Raw genomic sequence first — 22,182 nt, forward strand, 5'->3', positions numbered from 1 at the left:
GTTTTTCCAATAAATTATATAAACAAAAAATTTTGTTAAGTATATGAAGGTTAGCATGATAGGCTATATAATTGTCGTATCACCGCCCAACTATGCAGAAAATATTCTTATTGTGTGGCACCAATGGTAAATCTTCTCTCTTCATTTTGGGTTGTATGGATAGGGATCGTCACATGTTATATGTATTACATGGTCCATATAAGGCCAATTGATTGCAACATGAAGTGGCTACCAAAATATTCATCACGTTCATGTCATCCACTTCTTCCTCAAGTATCCTAATGAGACTCTTTCTTCTGTGCATGAGTACCTTCTATTGTCGTTTACTCCAGCTATGAACTTATTTTTGCTTCTCCTCTTGTATTTTTATTTCTCTTGGCTTTACTAAATATTGCTTATATTTTATTCTGTTATAGGGTTTTGTCCCAAACTTATGTATCTGATTCTGCTTCATCTCCAGAAATAAAATTCAAAGGAGTGCCATGGAGTTTATTATAAAATTCAAATTGTTCGGCGCTAAGAAATTAAAAAATGATGTGAATTATTTAAATGGTATGGAACTTAGAGAAACATTATCTTGTCTGCATATGACCCAAATTTTATAAGTATATAAATGTATTATATTATCACATAGTTGTCAAGTATTTGGAGGACAATCACCCAGAGACACAAAAGTTCTTTCTAGGACTGAAGATTTAAGCATGGATCATCAATAATATTCCTCTATTTATTTTCTATAGAAACTATGTATATTTAATTCCATGGTAGTGGATTTTCAGACAGTTCATATCGAATGACTAAGCATCGACCCCCTTAAATACAGGAGGATAATGTGGTTTCTTGATATCATTTTCACTCATTAGCTTCACATTCATTTATTTGTGCCATTTGTGTACATGGGATCACTATTGCTTGAGGTTCTATTTTCTGTGTTCTTTCGTTGAGAGCTTATCTCTTTTTTATCCTTGGCACAACCTCAAAAAAAAAGGCTCCATTAGATTTATTTTCTCATCATGCATACTTGATGCTCATGCCACTATCTTATCTTCATTCATAACCTTTCCGTGAACTCATAATGAAGTTTTGTGCACAGCTTCAGCCAGATACCGATCTTGCGGGCTCATGGATCCCCAAGTTTGATTTGGATTTACCTCTACATATTTTCATTTATAAATAATAATATATATTATATTTGATGATATACATATACATAATATTAATAATTTAGGCATGGGATCATCATTCCAGAATTTATCTAGCACAACAAAAGGGTGATCATTCTCCATCTGTTTAAAACATACACAAGTCTATGTCTTATAACTTAAGATTTGCTGTTCTTTGTCCATTTGAATACTAGGCCGCTCCATTAGAGATCTTTATCTAGTATTCCGTACTAAGTAAAGATTATCAAATATTAGATAACTCCCAAGACTTATAGGTTGTTGAGACTTTCTAGAAATACTTTGTGTACATTGATCTTTTAAAATCCTCAAGTATGATATGTTAGTTATAGGGCATGATTTTGATTAACCTTAATGATTGATCTAGTGGAATACTAATAACAGAATCATAACATACCTTTGAAAACTGATGATCAAATCACCTTGGCATGGATCAGATATTTAATTTCTCTATTCTTCAAGTGAGAAGTGTTGAACTTCTCAAATTTGCAACCTCTAGATATATCCACACAATCTTCGACATGTCAAATCTCCTTGTTCATCGATAATATCTCCACTATCAATCTACTACTATCTTTTTGAAGTCATGATTTTGTTTGGATGGGAGGGGATCCATGGACAGAAGAGTTCTTAATAGGACCTTTTTATTTCAGTGCTATAATTTCATCTGAAGAATTCTTGCCTTGGTTAATTTATTTCAGTGCTTTCTCCTATTTATACTTAATAGGACCTTTTCATAAAATACCTTAAACATAAATTTTATCTATTGAACTCAAAAAGCCCATTTGCGTTGAACTCTCTAGGCCCAAGTATCCGTCTCTATAGTGACTCCAAAGGCTCAATATTATGATATCATCACAATTCACTTAGTCATCACATGTATTCATGGACTTCATTAGCATCACTTGTGTATTATAATGAATAAATTGTATTGGTGAATGTTAAACAAGATATGAAGTGTGTGATTGGCTTGGATACCAAATATATATTTCCACCATAGTAGGCCCATCTTCTCCAATGTGCACATGCCTGACTATCCATGTTTATATCCTAAAAATGCCAAAATTCAACAATGAGTCAGTTAAAGCCTCCTGTGTATAAAAAATTGGCTAATGTGTATAATTTTTTCTATAAATTATCATATTTCTTTCCATCGTTCTTGTAATTTTCATCGCGCACATCTTGTGGGCTAACCATGTATCACAAATTCAGCTTCCATATATGAGGCTCTAATCATAGCATTCAGCTTCCATATTAGTGGCCTTATTATATTTTTTGAGAAATCCATGACCAAATTCTATGTGGTATCCCTGTATTTGTTTCTTTTTTTAGGTACCTTTTGACGCCCATTAATTTTTCGTTTTACAAGGATTAGTTTGGAGTGTTATATTTAACTGATTATATGTGAAAATTTTATCTTAATTGATCATTTGATCATTTTTATTTCTAATTACATTATTATGAGCTTTTAAAAACCATTATCCTACTTATTTCATTTCTTTATTCTTTATTTCCCATTGCAAACATGCAATATATATATTCATTAATGAGTTAATAATTTTTATTCAAAGTTTTTAGAGGAAAAAATATTTGAGCCACCCAAATATTCTTTTGTAGACTATTCTCATGGTTAATATTTTTCAAGAATTTTTTTTCCATTTATGTTACTCCTGTTCATGATGTTAGAAAATATCATCCTTCTTTTTAACTGCTGGTGAATGGCTACAACAAAGACCTTCTGAGACTATTCGATTACCCATCCTTTGAACGTTTATAGGTAGTGATAATCTATTATGCAGAAGTTTTCAAAAAGCTCTTCTTTTATGGAATACATTGTTCCAAATGGCTCCATAGTTACATTTTTTAAATGCTGGGAAAAAAATACGATTCTAGTTCTGAGGAAACATTTTCTTGTTCTGATAGTGTCATTATGCATGTGCTCTCTTCTTATCTTATAACTACCTTCTGAGTATTTATCTATTGTATCACTTTCAGTGACAACCCACACAAACTCAATACTTCCTCACATATAAGCCCTAATAATTGGAAACCTTGTAAATAGGGATTATGCATCTACCTTCTGGCCTATATCTTAATATTCAATGACCCGACAAGTCGATGTGCCATTTCCCTAGCCTCCATTGGATAATGTCTTTCATAACAATCAATGCATTTCCAATGTTTCTAATTCTACATAGTGGTGTTCTTTGTATGTGATTATTCCACCATTTGTGTATGACATATCTCCACACCAATTTGATTCTCAATGCTCTCATGACATCCTCATGTTTTTGAACACCAAATACTTTTCATCTTTAGGATGTCATTTACTGTCCCTTGAGATCCACAACATTGCCTTTGATATCGTTTTGTGAACATAAGAAAATAGATATTACATAATTTATGTGGGCCACAGTTATTTTCAAATGATGATTGATAACCTCAAAAATTAGGATTTTAATTTGTTGTTGTTATTTTTTAGATTAATGAATACGAACCTGAAATCTCTTGCTAATTTAGCTAGTGATGAATACAGATCATCCCCATTAAAAATGCAGTATTTTTAAAATAGTGATTATTGTGATCAGATAAGATAATTATAAAATACAGAATTGAGTGACGAGAAAAATCCAAGGCGAGATAATGATAATTAGTATTATAATTAAGATGATGATAGTAGATAGTAATAATTATGATTTGAGAAGATTGGGCGATAGTGAGGATGAAATGATGATAATGTGAATAATGCTCAGGAGCAAGGTAAAGAATCAGTCGTATAAGGTAAATGGCAAGTTAGTTAATGACACAATGGTGTAAGACTTAATTATTGCGTGTACGGATGCGATGCAATGGCAGGATATGACATTGAAATCGATCGATGTTAATAGTGATGCCAAGGGTGAAAAATATTAAGTGAGGATACTTATCGGGGATCCTTATGTTCTGCCAGGATCACAGCAATTCGCGAGTGCAAGTGAGCTCCCCCTCTTATATGTTGTCTCTTCGTAAGTCACTAGCTTTCAATCAGCCCACATGAGTAGGATACAAGTTACATGATGAATTTGACAAGGATCCACATCTATGGTTATAGATCGTTGGGTATAGATGGAAATCAGGGGTGAAGATGAAGAATCCCTTAAAATTTCAGCTCAAATTAGGCTTTTGAATCATCAGATATTAAACTTTGAAGTTGGAGCACCCGTAGTAATCCATTTTTTTTCTCCTCATCATCAACGCTGATGCTTCCTCTGTTAGATTGGTAGTTGAGATGTCAAATCATCAGCTAGAAATGGTTGGCGTGATCACCTTGTTGTCCGCAATCACAGATTCTGCAATCACCTACAGGAAAAGACAAAAATGCATGTTTAATCAATCATTGTGTGATGTGGTGCCGAGATGTTGTGACACCGTATCCACGCCACAAGATTCCTCCCTACTGACATTTTCTAGCGAATGACACGCTGATGTGTGTCATTCACATCAGAAAATGTGGAAAATTACCCATTGATTTCCTAACGTAATGCCCGCTTCCGCATGCTACATCATCACATCTCTCTTTTTAACCAGTTGCAATGATTTATTTTTTATTATGTTTTCTCTACAATCTATAAATCACATTTATTGTGATTTCTTGCCTTTTTCCTATTGGTCCATATAAGTCATGCAACTAAAAAAATTTCACAATTCGTGATGCCATAGTTTTGTCTTTTGCAATGATTAGTGTGCCAATCATTATGAATGCTTTTTATTGGTCACCATTCAATTGAATCCATATTTAGGGTAATAATAAGTTAATAGATCATTATAAAGTAAACATTAAGTCATAAAATATAGTAAATATATAAATTGACGTAGAAAATTGATATCACCATGAATATAAGGTCAAATTTTCATGAAAAAATATTCTGAATCAGATAATTAAGTTATTTAAGGGTATTATTTTATAAAATTCTTTAAAATACCATTAAATCCACAAAAAGCTAATATCACTCTAAAAAATATATTTAAATATTTAAGGGTGTATCGCACGCATTTACAATTCTTTTTATTAAATAAAAATATATAAATTTCACAGAAATAACCTAATAATTTGTGTGTTATAAATGATAAACCAACATAAAATTTTTAATGATGCTAAATTGAACTAGATTAATCAGACTTATTCAGACTCTTGGTGGTAGTAATTGTTTTTCTCAAAGCTCTAAATATCAGATGCGAGTGAGAAAGAGTTGTAAGTGGAGAGATCATGAGGAACAAAATTGAGGAGAAAATATAGAGTAGGAGAGCATGTTTGATTATTTATAGTATTTTGAGTATTTTAAGGACTATGTTGTGATTCTCTTGCGCAAATGACACTTAATGAGGCTCGTATATATTTCCCAGATCTGTAAATTTGCTTAATAACTGAGAATTATATTTCAAATAGAAATCTCATCATAAAATATCTCTAACACCTCCTGACCTGTGGAGTGCCTTTCTCTTTCATCGGGAACTAGCTGAGTCAGATCCAAATGGAGACGAGAAAGAGAGCGGGAAAGATTATGATCTTTTATTTTTAAAGATTTAGGTACCTAAGATCCATATCATTCTCATAAGTTATGATAAGTGCCATTGGCCCCATAAAAACCACCTACGTTATCCATTAGCCCAACTTTTATGCTTCCTTTCATTCAAATAGATCTACATTTATTGCACTCTAACAATTATTTTTTGTTTTCGTAGGTGGATGATCTTGATGTACTTTTTGGATTCTAGGATCATTCTCTGATCTAAGATCAAGGGAGATGATGAATCATGACTGAAAGGAAGTTATGTGGGGTCTGATATGGGCTACTATGGTAAGGACCACATAGGCCTTCACATGATATAGGACCAGCTGGTCCTCTAATGGCCATTATCATTATGGACTAGCTCTGATTTGGGCCAACATATGCCCATACACATCTCCTTCATCACTGAATAAAAAAAATAGGGTTTTAGTTTCTGATTGGTATTTTGAGATTGTTTCATAAAATAATACAAATCCATACTCACTTAGCAATGTTATCTAGTAATGGGTACATACCGTCTCCACAGGGAGCAGAGATCAATGATTCAATATTTTTAAAATAAAGATTTTTTGGTGAGATGAGATACATATAAATATGGATCGATTAAGAAGAAAATGCAAGGCGAGATAGTAGTACTATAATAAATTAATTATACTATAATCAAGATGATGATATTATTTTGTAGGTTGTAAAAATTATGATTCGAAAAGACCGAATGCGTGCGAGAATGAAGTGAGAATCTCAGAAACTCACTATCTTTCAATCAGCTCACATGAGTAGAAAGAAAGTTTAAGTATGAACTTGACTGGAATCCATGCCTCTATTTATAGATCGGAGGGTATGTATGCAATAGGAGGTGAAGAAAAAACATCCCTGAAATTTTCAGCTCAATCGAACCTCTAGATCAACAGGTATCAAGCTTTGAATTTAGAGCAATCATAGACATCTATTTTTTCTCTCTCCTCGTCATTGCCGGTGATGCTTCCTTATTTTCCTTTGGCGCTTAAAATCCCAAAATATTCCTCATTTTCCATTGGCAGAATTTCACGTCTTCTGTAAACTTCAACTCCAAGGATGCCATATGTACCTGCATAAGAAAAGGAGAAAAAACTGTATCATAATTATTCACTTCTAGTGACGTGGCGAGGCATCGCCATGAGCAACATCAAGATATTCCTTTTTTCACTGATTACTAGTGAATAACGAACTGATGCATGTCGGAAAAAGCCAGAAAAAGGGAAAGATACCCCAATGGTTGCTTGACATCGCACGTGTTTTTACATGCCATGTCAGCATTTTTATCTATTTCTAATCCATTGCAGTTGTACACGTGCCTGCCATGTGTACTATCAAATTTTTCACTTTCATTCTACTTTTTTATTATTTTTCTTCTTGATCCACAAATCACATTTATTGTGATTTTAATCCTTCATTTTTTCAATTGGTCTAGGTCGTCCCTGCGAAAAAAATCAAACCATGAGTTAATGATTAGAACATCATGGCACTACGATTAACAATGACATAATTGTATCTTTTCCAATGATTAGTATAGCTAATCATTGCGGATGCTTTTGATTCTTCGCCATTTGCTGAATTGAATGGGGACACATGGCGGGGCACATTTTTGAAGAACAAATACATTAATAATTAATTATAAATTTTTTTTAAGTCATACACATATAACTAAATAAATATGTTTTGAATTAGTAAATTTATATCTCCCTAATTAGAAGTGTTACTTTAGGTGGCCAAGGAATAACCTAAGAAGGGGGATGAATTAGGTTCTCTATTTATATTATATTTTTATTTTTAATTAGCCTAGGATTTTCTACCTAAGAAATGAGGCAGGTGAAATTGGAGACACCATTTATTTTTTAGACAGCTTGGGCTAATCCTTTATGCTGTTCGGGGGCATCCGTCTCGAGGTGACGATGTGCCCTAATCGAGTTTGTGTGAATGCCCCCCAAGAAAATCACCTAGAAATAGGGCTGAACAAGGATACCAAAAAAAAGAAAAAATTAATGAAGCTTTGTCGTCGTCAACCCTCAAAGGCATCCACGGAATGACATTGCTTGATCTACTTTAACTTGGCCTCCAAAGCCTTCTTCTTATGGCACCTAAAGCCTTAACCTGAGTGATCACAAAGATCTAGCTATAACAGTACATTTATGAATAATAACAAAGATTACAAAGATCTAGTATATTTCTGAATAATGTCCTCTCCTCAACGGCACTTAGTATTGATGGCTACTTAAAATAGTATTCAAGACAATGACCAATTTTATGTATCTCAATAATAATACTTTTATATCAAAGTTTTATTAATTCAGAGATAAAGATTCATAAATATAACTATGACTTCCATTCAGTAATACCTCCTCATTTGTAGTAGTTCTTTCTTCAGTTCTCTTCTCCTCCATGTTTTTCTTTGGATGAAATTCTTGATTCGCGTTTGACCTTCGAAGCTTCTAACTCAAATATGTTTTTCAATCCCAATCCTAAATCAAATGTAATGATTCTACCTGGAACGGATCCATAACACAATTTCACACAACTATTGTCTCACACAAAGTGTTCAAAAACAAATCACATCAATATCTAGAGATCAATCTTTCCACGTCCTTAGCTTACCGTCCGATCCCTCCATGTCTGACTTTAAAACCTTGTAACTCTTTCCAAGATCAACCAAATGATGCGATTCCAAGTTTTCTAGTTTTTTATGGATGTTAGAAACAATTTATATGCTTAACACAAGCTCGAAATCAGTATGAAAGTTATTGTAAATATTGTAAACTTATCATCAGGTCGAGGACGTGCGAAGTTCGGATGCTGGCCTTCTTTCCTTCAAATCTTGAAATCCCCTACACGAAAAAACACAATTCTGAGTTCTATGGACTTGGATTGATGTTAGAAACAAATGATCTCTTCAAAGATTCTCAAAAACTGCTTGAAAATTGCTCCACGAATTGAGAGATCTCTCTAGCTTTTCAATTGCAATTTTCAAAGGGCAAGGGGAAGATAGTTTAAAATTAGGGGTCAAAACTGTATATATGGACTTAGAAATCTAAAAATTATAATGGCAATCTTTCAAAAGTCCAGCTGTGATATGCATTTATTATGATTAAGCAATATAAAATAAAATTCATTTTAACTTCGATTTTGTTATATTTATAATTTTGCCATCAGTTCAAAATACATTTCAAGAGTTAAGAGCAAAAAATAGCCGTTATGCAAATGATTTGAGTTTTTAAATAGTCGTAAACTTTTCGGTATGTCTACCACAACATTTAAATAAAGATATCACCATTGGATAATAACATCTTCATGTTATTAATTTTTATTAAATCATCAGTAAATTCATCCTTAAATACTCTAAGGTAGTAAATAGGATTTTGAATAAGTTATTCAACAAATCAAATGATGACAAATTCACACAAATATCTTAACAGTGTTAAAAACTATGTTTATATTCATGCCATAAAAAATACAAGTCCTAAATACATGATTCGACTTGTTCAGCATATGGTCAAACTAATTAGCCTTTTAATATATTTAATACTCCTATTTTATCTTCACATACAATCAGTCAACTACTTGACTAAGGGCCTATCATGCTTTGATCACAACCCTTATTGAGGCATGCATCACTTTGAATATTCATCAAAACACACATTACAGCATTGTGCTAAAAATGCCCTGAAAGCTTAATCTTCAAGAAGATTAAAATCTTTATAAAAAATATATTTCAATCAGAAATTTTGTTTCTATAAGAATGTGATATTGGAAAATTCCTTTTAAATCCCATTAAATATACATAAATTATAATTTCATTCTAAATATTATATTTACAGAAATTTTAAAGGTTGATAACACACTTTTAATTTTATTTTATTGGATAAACATGTGTAAATTTCATAGAAATCACCACATTAATTGCATTTTATCAATGACCTGTAGATTTTTAATACCATAAATAAAACCTTCACATCATTTGAACACCAAAATTTAAGAATCACTTTATTTCTATGAAGATAACTGGTGTTATAAAAATATATTCAATAATCATAATCATTCTATAATAATCAAGACTTGGGCCAAAATAGGATGATACATGATAAATGCTTGAAACCATGGTAATACACATATTAAAGCAAAAAAGTTTCTTCATTTACATTTTATGATGTAAAGAGGTGATATGGAAATGGGTTTTGATATAACCCCTTGCTCAAAATTTTTCCACTCACATGGTAATGAAATGCACAATAAATCACGTCATGGTTGTGATAGTTTCCCTCACAATGCCTGGAATTTATTGAAGTTAACTATATATCCACTTGTGGAAACTCAAAAGCATGCGATTGAAATTCTGGGTGTAAAGAACCTTCAAATAAATATGGTTTTTTATGTAAATACCCTCAAAATGAATTGATGTGGGAAGGTGGAAGGGTCCGCTTTTACATAAGTTTGTTTTTTATCTAATATTAAAATGGCACCACATCATATGCACCACATCATCCAGATTTTAAATTCCTAATAAAGTATTTTAATCATGATATACAAATCCACACCTTTTCATTTTATTTTAAAAAATCCATGCTCAAATTCCTATCATGGAAGGTTTTCACCTTGGCTTTATAAATAGAGTTCTTATATGCCACATCATTAGCTCTAGGAGCTGATGAACCATAATCATGGTTTCACCTTCGATTTATCTATCTTTCTTGGATTTATTCATACAAATCATAACCATTATTATTTATGGAAATGATTATAATAACATTCATGAATGTATGCAATGGTAAATCAGTTATGACGAGTTCATTTAACATTGATTACTTATCTGTAGACATGTATTACAAAGATTCATATTCATAAGGTATTTGGGAATAGATGAAAAGATATGGACAGAAAAACACTACTCCTACTCTTTTGATGAAGAAGGTTCATCCCATTACTATTTATGTGGGCACATTAAAGAAAGATGATGAATCACTCATTAGATATCTGGCTTAACATTCATTAATGCAAAATTTTCATTTTAATGCACACGTGACACTTATGTTGAAGTACATAAATACATGAATCATGTATTATAAACTTAATTATGATAAGATCATAATATTGTGATCCTTATTCTCTTACCATATATTCTAAATTTTCCTATTCTAAAGATATTGAGGAAGGACCTTGGAATATCTAGATATAATAGCAATATCTAATCTTGCCCACAAGATGAGTAGGACCAATCCCAAAGCCACTAATGTGGACACAGTAATGATATATTGTTGGTGCTCTGAAGTTCACTAACTTAGATCAAGTTAGTACTTAACTTTTGTATATTCTAGAGCACGAGGTGCAGCTTGACACCCCATTGGCTAGAATGTCAACCCATCGATTTGGAGAACTAAATCCATGATTTATTAATGCATATATTAAGACATATTATTAATTGGATTGGCTAATAAATGTTATTGTGCCATTGGAGTCATTAAATAGACTAATAAATGGGCCTATATTGTCACCAGTAAATTGTCTCTTTGATTTCAAAAGCAGTATATACCATTTAATGATTTTAATGAAACCTTCCCATTAGATATAACTAGGAGTAGATTATAGCACAGACGATTTGTTATCAAACCTAAAACTATTAAATCTATTTTTAGAATGATATTTTGATTTTTCTGAATTTTTAAGTATTTTTAGGGATTTTTATGACACCATTCTGAAAGAAAACAATTTTTTAGTCAAAATATAATTTTTCCTGAATTTATCGACACTATATTCGTAAAACATGATTTTTTGTAAGCCAAAATAAATATTTACTTATAATGTTGGCTTTAGCTTTAATTGTATATGAATCATTAATGTAATTTCCATTCTGCCATTGGTCATTGTTCAGTCGTCAAACGTTGACCAACAAATGATTACTGTTAATGATTGGAAAAAACTAATCATTAAACATTATTCATGATTGACATTAACAAACCATAATAGAAAAATCTTAATAGCATCTTGATTAACCATGCTATGATGTTATTATTATTTTCTTACTACAGACAATTAGGTGGCCCACTACAAAAAGGAGATATTTTGTTTGCAATAAATATGATGTAGAGACTGAGGAAGCATAAAATTAAATATGCATTATTCTAATACTATTCTCCTTTAACTAGTAAGCAATGGCCGCGCTTGAGGACATGTCATGGGACACATGGCGCCCCATGTACACATGTCTGTGACATGTCACTCATTAATTAGGAATCTGAAGGAAGCATTCTGACGTCTCACATGCCAATGCGCCACCACGTCACTTGCCCTTTAATTTGATATTATTATATTATTATACCATTATACTGTTATTTTATCTTCTTCCACAAAGTGACATGTGGCATGACGGGGGAGCCATTGATCAAGGATGACGCATGCGTATTTGAGCTGATTGTTACATTTCATGCAATGATATTGAATATCCTAGAATAATGTATTCCAATCTTTAAAGTCCCTATTATTTGATGGAAATATATGTGGCAGGCTAGCCAATCACCCATGTTCATTGGTATAACATATTCATTATAGTGCACGTGTGATGCTTATAATGAAGTTGATGAATACAAGATCAGACTTAGTGAATTATGATGAGATTGTAATACGCAGATCACTAGTCTTTAAGCATGTGTTACCAACATTCTTATTCGAAGGATACGCGAGAAGGACATCGAAGTATCTTGATAGAATAACACTATCTAGCCTCACTCATATGATGAGTATGGCCATTCCAGTAGCCATTAGTGTGGAGACACTAAGGATAGATAGTGGGTGCTCTTTAGTGGAAAGAGTTCACTAAATTGATACGTACAAATCCCTGAATGGTATTATAACAAATTGTCAATCAGGTTGATTCACGTCACGGTTGTGTAAGTGATCCTTAGACCCGAGACACTAAAGACGTCTTGTGGACGGATAACTGTACTTTGGCTATAGCCAACGAGTCTCTAATCATGGGATTCCAAATGGTCTTAGTTCAGGTACATCAAGAAGTTCACGAAGACGATTGAGTGGTCAAGATGGAATCATCCACCTTCGGTATAAGAGGTGACAACTCAAGGAAGATGATGCGATGAAGTCCTTAGCCAAGGCAGTGAAATATCGAAGAAGAGTTCTCTGATGATTTTCGAATGCATCAGTACTAACTCGGATGACTGATTACGGTTTGACAGTTGACCATACCCTAAGTCGTCCAAGGAGCGTCAAGTGGATGAAGGATTATACATACACGATAACCAATAATGAACAGGTTCCACGAGTGAGTTGATACACACTCATTTGTATCTTCTAGAACACGAGGTGTAGCTTGGCACCCCACATGTTGGAGACTCATTTGTATCGACCTAACGATTGGGTTAAATTGATCCATCATTAATTAATCTATATGATGATATAGTTAATTAATTTGGAAGGCCAATAAAGGTTATTGGGCCGCTAGAGTCATTAACTAGACTGATACATGGGCCTAGAGGGTTACACGCAAATGGTCTTTTGGACATTGAAAGATATACTTAAGTTTTGGGGATTTTATGAAAATAGTCACTTAGTATAAATAGGGGAATGCCCTGAACGAAATCCACTCTCCCCACACCCCTCTCCATGCCCGATGCGATCGGAACGGCGTAACGACGATTGTGGAAGTAGAACGGGGCTCGTCAAGGAGGAGGAGATTCGATGTGCCAAGGATCGAGTGGATACGTCTAAAGGCTGCACACATTAGCAGCTCAACTCATCTCACTCCGAGATCCAAGAAATCACGGATGCAATCCATGTAAAGGTACTTATTTTAATGGTTTTGTTGATGTCATTCGATTTGTTCAAGTCGTCCACTGCGAATCGTTTTAATTTGTTCATCCAAATCTAGGCCTATAGAACCCAACATTATTTAGTAACCGACTTGTAACGATATACTTAAGTCTCATTATCATCTCTACCCATAACAATGACTAATTTGGATTGACATTGGTGACTCAATGGATAACCTAGATTGGTGATCTACCACTATTTTGCATGCCCACTTCTATCTTTAGTTTTAAAATCATTATTAAAAAAAAATTCAAGATTAGGGTTAATTCATTTTTCATTAAGTTACGCGGCATCATTAGAGTAAATGACTAACTTATGACCTAATAAATAACAAGAAAACTAAGCAAAGTAATATCTTTCAGCTACTTTTTCTTTGTGGAATATATAGATTGAGATTCTCTTTGGGTTTTATTATGTGTCCATCTGACTATTTTGTATCATTTTCATGCAACATCTACAACTAAAAATCTGATGCATCATAAAATAGATAAAAAAGCTTGGTGATTCTATTTTGGACACCTAAATCATGTTTGTTTTAATAATGTTTGGGCTTAGAAATATTTGGGTTTATGGATTAAACATCATCAAATAACAAACCTCAAGAAATTTTATGAAATTTCAAGACCTTATGAATGTGATCATTTTTCTATAAATTGATGATAATATATGATCACATGATGTTTATTGTTATGTCCTAAAAATGCATACATCTGTGTGGATAGAAACATCTTGAGCTCATTTTCTAAGAGATTGAAGTCAATAAAGGGGAATACTAATTACTTATCCATTATATCATCACTTTTGAGATCTTACAAGTCATATGCAACCAGTCTCGGATTCAATATTATCAATTCACGTATAGATAGTTCAATTCAAGAATTCCCTTTATAATATGCAGTAGCCTTAGCCATGATAAAAGGGATCTTTCTAATATTGTTGGTGTGTCTGAGATTCCCACTAATTTTCATACCAGCCACTGTAGAATCTACTGTTATATGGCAGTTTCCTTATTTCACTATCACATCCTCTTATTTTTCATAAAGTTCCAATAGATACATCCGATAGTTGTACCTCTAAGACTATTAGATCTAATTTACAAATTTGAGCTTGTCATTATGGGATTTTGGCATAATATTTACACTTGCTCCATAATCCTTAAGAGAAGTATTAAAAAATATACCACTTTTTTCATATCTTATTTCTGGGGAAACTAGGCCTCTTTTTTTTCTTGGAATAAACAATTGGACAATCTTTTTTCTTTGCCAATATTTACATAATTCCTAAAAATATATCAAGTATATAGATATCTTTGGGAAATAAAATTTTGAGGAACTAGGAAACAGTATGGGATGCATACAGTTTTTTCGATTTGATTCTAGTACTTCTGGAACTTGCACTTTTTCTTTATGTTACCCTTCCAAACGATAAGTTTACACCTTTTCCCTCAAGTGTCTCTTCTAATATCATACAGGTTAAGGTACTATTTTTTACTTAAACACTTCATTCCTGCTCTTCAGAATAATCATTTGAATTTTGCCACATCTTAAAGAAGCTAACAGTCTTAATTGCAATATATGATTAAAAAGGAGCATTATTTTTAAGGGCCAATGACATAAATAGTATGGTCTCATGACTCAAATATTGAGGGTCAATCTTCTTGTCTTCCCCGACAACCATAGATCTCTATAATTATCATATTGTAAAGATAAAATACATGAATGTACAATTTGGAATCTTTTATCTGCCTGATAGTGAAACTTATGAGTCAGCTCAAATATATGTGTAAATAGCCCTAAATCTTATTATTTCTAACATATGCGATGGATTGCTCGTGGTGCATGACTTTGACCCAATATTTAATGCATGCCTTCTGGAGGTTGAGACAAAGAACAATTTCAGATGATGCATTGCCTCAAGAAGATGAAATAGGTAGTGGATGGTGAAGGTGATCACGAAAAAAGGAGTGGAAAAGTGCAAACGAAGTGGGGCACGTCTAATTGAGTTCTCCCTTCATTTTGATTTCTTAAAAATACATTTTTTGTGGGGATGGGCCTGTACCCATTAGGGGTTGGCAGTCACCGTCTGTCGACATTGTCGGCCTATGATCTATGACGATCTCCAGCCTGTTTGACATCTTCAATGGATATCACTTGGGATTCTGTAGACAGATGATGTTGGTAGTGAAATTGACTCCTATTCATGCTGATGGGTAATCCATGGGCACCATGAACATTTACCTGGGGAATTCAAGGATCTTGGTGGGGATCAGGAACATGGAAAATGTCATCCCTTGTCCTACCCTAAACATAAAATTTATTCAAGTTTGATGACTGACACATTTTTATAAGTAGGGAACTGTAATTCAAGATGTAAAGATTAAGAAATAATATAAACTCAATGTACTTTAACACATCATCCTACTTGGAAGGCAAGATCCTTCAGGAAGCCATATCTTTCAAGAAATGAATAAATTGATGTAGAAATTTTGTTTTTATGTTCTGACTAGTCCTTGTATTCTGTAATACAGAAATAGAAAATAAAGTAAAAAATGAAATGGAATATAAAATTTTTGTTGTATAAGCCTTAAGCACGTGGGATACTTAAAGGTGTATTGTCTGGATTTATGCATTCCCATAAATCATCTATCCATTTTTCTAGACCAATCTTATCCACCCCACTTGACCAACTTGTAAAGAGTTTTATGATTAAACTATTGCTTCGTTTGGCATGACCATTTGGTTGTGGCTGATAAGATTAAGAATTCTATGATGTACCCCATATATCTTCATAAATAATCGTAACTGATGACTAGTGAAGTCTAATCCACCATCTCATAAAATGACTCTAGGGAATCCATATCAGGAAAAATGTTCTCCTTCATCGATTTAATCATTATTTTTTCATCACCATATCTGGTAGGCATTCCCCATACTCATATAAAAATTTAATCCACAGCCACAATAAATGGACTAATAAAATCAATTCCCCATAACAAAAAAATTACACCTCAAGAATAGGCTTCAAATGCATGCTATGTTTCTCTTTCAGACTTGTGGATGATTTAAATGGAAGACGTGTGGTATAAAAACAATGGGAATCCTGAAATATTATTTTACACTAAAATATACTTTGTAATACCTTTTTCGGCCGTGAACTTAGAGGAGTAATGGTCCCACTAGGGAAAGATTGACAAAAATTTAGTATCCTAAAAATATCCTAAAAATAGTGGATTGGATGCCAGATCTTAGTTTATACATATGTGATGCCACAAATCTGGTTTTTGAATGATTTGTTTGTATTTAAGGACTGCAAAGTAAAAAAAAACTGTAGGCATGGGCCTGCTGAGTCAACTGATGTGGCATAAGCATGGTCCATTAATGGCTCGCAATGGTCCAATGAATACTAATGATTCAAACCAAGATTCATAAAATTCATTATATAATCTTCAAAAAACTAATCTTTTCATTTGGGATTATTGCTTTGAAGTTCTGTGGAGGCACATGTGGAAGAGTCTGAGACATCAGATGAAAAATATCAATCAATTTAAGATGTGTTAGCGAGCGGATACGTGGAAGCGAATATGTGGTAGCGAGCGGATACTTCAAGCGATAAGAAACAGCAAAGTCGAGGGTTTTCTAGAGCGAGCCTTTGGGGCCCCCTAACAGCAGCAAGACTTCGGCAGCTAGCAACACAGGGCTCGAAACACGACTGTGAGCAACAAGGGAATCCAGACTCCGACAGCTAGCAACAAGGGAATGAAGTTACTCGCACACACACTTTTTCTCTTTTCATAGCAGAAATACCTTATAAATTTTAAGTACATTGAGTATGTCGTCATTTTTCTTTGACCATACATAGATTGATCTGCATTTTTGACTTGGTGCCAGTCATCTCACGAAAATATCAAGCAAATCCATAAAACAATGATGGAGAATCTGAAAGTGAAGAGTGATATTAATGAAGTTTGAATTTGATTTGATGCATCATTTTTAGGGTTTCTTGGCAGGAAATATATACGATTTTGATTTAATATGATCTTATTTCATAATCATATTAGAAATTGGTAGATACTTGGATCACATCCTCATTATTTCCCCTCCAATTTGCAGCAATTGTTTTATGATGCCTTTTTCATCCACTGATTTGTTGCTTGTTTTCAACAAAAACTTGAAATTTGGGTATTAATAAATGTGATTCTGAGTCTTCTTTCAATTGATATCTAGTAAATCTACATGTTTATTTCAATTTATATGTATTAAATCTACATGTTTCTTTCAATTTAAACAATGATTTTGAGGGGACAAATATCAACAGAATTTTGTTTAACAAGCTCCTCTCTAGTCATTGTTTAACAAGTTCACCCTCATGTAAATTGTGATTTTCAGGTGTTGGCCTTCGAGAGGCATATCTTGGTACTTAAACCTCCAAATTCCAAGATTATGATGCCTTTTATAACCTTATATTCCCATGATTTCCGTTTATATCTCAATCATCTGACTCTGATACCATTTTCTTAGTCCATTCATTGACCTTAAGCAGACATCATAAATCAAGCCATTACGAAATAACTGACTTTGAAAAATGATACTTCATAAATTATAGAAAATTTCTGATCTTTGTATGATAACTATAGTTTATTTTTATATTTTCATAATATATAATTACTATATTTTAAAAAATTAAATTAAATTTGAATAAAAAAATTGATGAGTTGTCCTGGCAATGCACATGCATGAGTTCACTTGCTCATTACTTTTCATCTAGCTGTTAATTTGAATTTGATATATTTCAGTTTAATTGGATTGGAATATTTATTATATTTAATTATATAAAAAATATTATATTGATTCTTACATTTCTCTTTGTCCAGTTTCATTTAGTTTGACCGAGTCAACTATCTTAAAATTTAAACATCTATGTGGATTGGCCCATTCTCATTATAGTAATCAAGTTTATACATTTGAGTGAATTCAGAATTTTATTTTTATTGACAGATTGTGCGTTAAAACTATTGCACGATTTTCTCCCATTATACTCACCCATATGTTTTACATAGATAAACATATTTCAAACCCTTCAATATATCTTTCTTCAAAACTTCTATTTTTTGGGCTAGAAGCCTTTTCTATATGAGTCCTATTTACATATGGATACCTACTCATAATGTCATCAAACATCCACAATATGGCATATTTTTATGGATTTATGAACTTAAATAAAAATATATTTATTTTAGGAATTATTAATTGGGAAGATATAAAGATTGGTAGGGTTTCCCTAGCCCCTAAGAATCCATAGTTAAGAGACAAAGGCAAATATTTGAATTCAGTTTGGGATTAATCTAGGGATTATGGGATTACCTCTTATTGATTTTCATTTTTCTCGCAAATTTCTTTTTCACATTCATTTTCTCTATCTTCATCCCTCCATCAGCTCTTGCGCACTCACCTCTTCATTCATAATTGGATACAATGATTAAAATTCCTTAAATTTCAACTTATAAATATAATGTCCGATTGCACCATATAAATATAATCCTTAAGCCACTTCTATATTCTCCTCCATTCATAGCACATGACAATGGGATATTTCATAAAAGATAAATGTGCTTATTTCCCATGTGTTTGAATATTAATTAATTTCATATAAAGGTCATCATATGAATATTGTGGACATTTATAGCTAACCTTTCTTGTCTTATTTGACGTTAAGAAATTTTACTATAGATGTATATCTTTAAGTTTTATCCATGTGTGCTGAGGTATGCTGAATGAAATGTGATGATTATCATCGAGTGGGAGCACTCCGTGGGACATTAATGCCAATTATGTGTGTTATCAAGCTGAAGCAGAGAAATTCCAGTTTTAGTCGTCAACAAGAGGTGGAGGATGTGAGGCGACATCATAAATCATCCCTCCATCTCCCTCCAAAACTATAATACCATAAAGGGGGGACTGATGAATGGACTGAGAAAATGGTATCAGAGTTAGATGATTTATGATGTCTGCTTTATGGTATTATTGGATAGAGTATTGAAGTCAGATGATTTGTGATGTCAATAAGAGGTGTGAGTGCTTATAGTTTTGGATAGAATATATACTTTATGGTGGGTTTGGGCCGCAACCTTACTCTATCCAATAACCCCTCACATCTCCCTCCAAAACTATAAGCACCAAATTCAAGTAAGGGAGCCCTCAACTAATGTGCCAAGAGGAGAAAATGGCAAGCCAGTGGACAAGGCTCTCTAAGATCTGGGTTTTTCAAACTGGTAGATGTAAGTGTTTTGAATTGTTCATTCATTGTTTTTCCTCTTCTTACAGTGAAAAATGCATGAACCTTGGAAAATATAAGGATCTGAGTTAAGGGAGAGGCATTCAAGACTCAGTACATGAACATAAATATTGTAGGAGGTGTAAATGACCATTCCCATTATTGTCATATATTTCCCCCATTTTCCTTCTCTTTCTCTCTCAATCTGTACATTTCTATATTCTCTTTAAACTATACCGTCATCTCTCTCAAAAGTTCCATTTATATTTCTATTTCGGCCCTTTAAAGTTTCATTAAAATTATTTCATTTACCCCTGAAATTTTGATTTTCACTGTCCCCCCCCACCCTTTTTCTCCCTGCGACCGATGCATGGCTGCATGTCAAAGCGTAAACCGCATGCCTCAATATGTATGTCACTAGCCCACTCAAATGTAGCTGCCTGCTAACAGCTCAGACAGAGTGATCTCGATGAACTTAGCTCAAAATTCAGCCATTCTGGCTAAGTGTGGGAGAGGTTAAGAGGGACTGGTCTGCCCCCAACCCTGCTCAGCCAGCACTAAGTCTGCTTTCCGCTGAAAATCAAACCACACCCTACCACCTATGCACATGCACATGTAACCATAGCCAACCTGTGGTGAGGTAATTTTGTTATTTTACACTTTTCAATACAGAAAAAAGGGGATATATGACAAATTAGAATCAATCATATTTGTGACAAATTTGATCTGAAATAAATCCTAGAAAGTTCTATAAAAAATCTATGAAATACTAGAAGATCCTAATATATATATATTTTTTAAACTCACTTCTAAAATTTCTGGGCCTAGAGAAATTTAAATACAAATTTCTACATACTTCTAATTGACCCCTTATTTCTCTAATATTTATCATAGAGTATTGAAATGAGAAAGTCATATAAAATTTGCTCGCAAAGTCTAAAGTAAAATCACTGAAACTCCAAATTTGTACTTATAAATACTTCACACTCTAGATTAGCTCCTCCATTATCAAATTAAAGTTAAAGAATAAAGAATAATAAAATATGTACCCACTTCTGTAGGACCACTCCTGGATTGAGACACATTGAAAAACTCCAATAAATAAGTAAATAGTTAAATTAAGTTCATAGTACCTCAAATATGGCCTCGAAACATGTTATGTGTGGAGCGTTTATTTCATTAGAGAAGGCAAACTCATTTGCATCTCGTAATTAACTATAATGCTAGTTGTGTGGTTTTTTAACTGTAATCACCGCAAAAATGCATTAATTGCTTTCACATAATCCATTATAAAAGTTTTAAAGTAGACATAACTAATGATAAATTATAATCATCCTTTTTTCTTAGTGAAAGCAATCCATACTAACATAAATGGGACTTGCCTCCGTAATCAACAAAAACGTTTTGAATATCAGTATGGACATTTTCAAACTATGAATCAAATGGCGATTAAGTTGTGATGATGAAAATTCATTATGGTTTTCTGATAATTGAGACAGATACGGCAAAACAATGCCGTTGTTAAGAATCGATTGATTTCAAAAGCCCGTAATAAAAATAATTAGTAGGGCAATACAAAAACGGTACTACCTCTTTCATCAGTCTACTTTTGATGTGTATTAATTGATTGGTTGTAGACCTACCATAAAGCATATCCTCTTCCCCCCCCCCGCTCTATCTATCTATCTATATATCTCTATCCATCTTTCTATCTATTTATCTCTCTTTCTATCTATGTATCTATCTCTATCCCCGGGAATCCTCGGTGGCGCGATTATCGTTTTTGAATTAGACTAGTTTTTGGCCAGACCTATTCAGGTCTAAAATAAGTGCAGCAAACTTCAGTATCCTTCCAGGACTGAGGTGTACACTGGTGCAAAACTAGACAGGTCTTGTGGTCCCAAAACCCATTGAAAGGCCCCATATGGGGTTGAACCCCTACTAACTAACTCATCGGTGTAGTTACAAGGGTAATTCTTAGGTAGATGAAGAGTAAAATTTATAAAGGGCTCCAGAACTAGCAGCCCACTACCCACCCGACACATTTATAGCCCTCCCGTTATACAGTTACCTGGTTAGTGGACGGAACCCCGTTGAAGGACTTCAACGTGGAGAAGGAACATATAGAGAGACGATGTAATGGCCAAAGTAAAAGCCGTAAATGTGAATGAAACTGCGTACTCTTCGGTGGATGACTGACCGAAATGCCGTTCCATCTATCTATTCCGTCGTCTCCGAGAATGAGTTACCCATCAGGATTGAAGATTGAATGATTTGCGGGGCATGCCTCGAAGACCGAACGACTTCATGGTGAGGTGAATCTCCCAAGT

The sequence above is a fragment of the Wolffia australiana genome, chromosome 15 (assembly GCF_029677425.1).
Source record: "Wolffia australiana isolate 7733 chromosome 15, ASM2967742v1".
Classification (NCBI taxonomy): Eukaryota; Viridiplantae; Streptophyta; class Magnoliopsida; order Alismatales; family Araceae; genus Wolffia; species Wolffia australiana.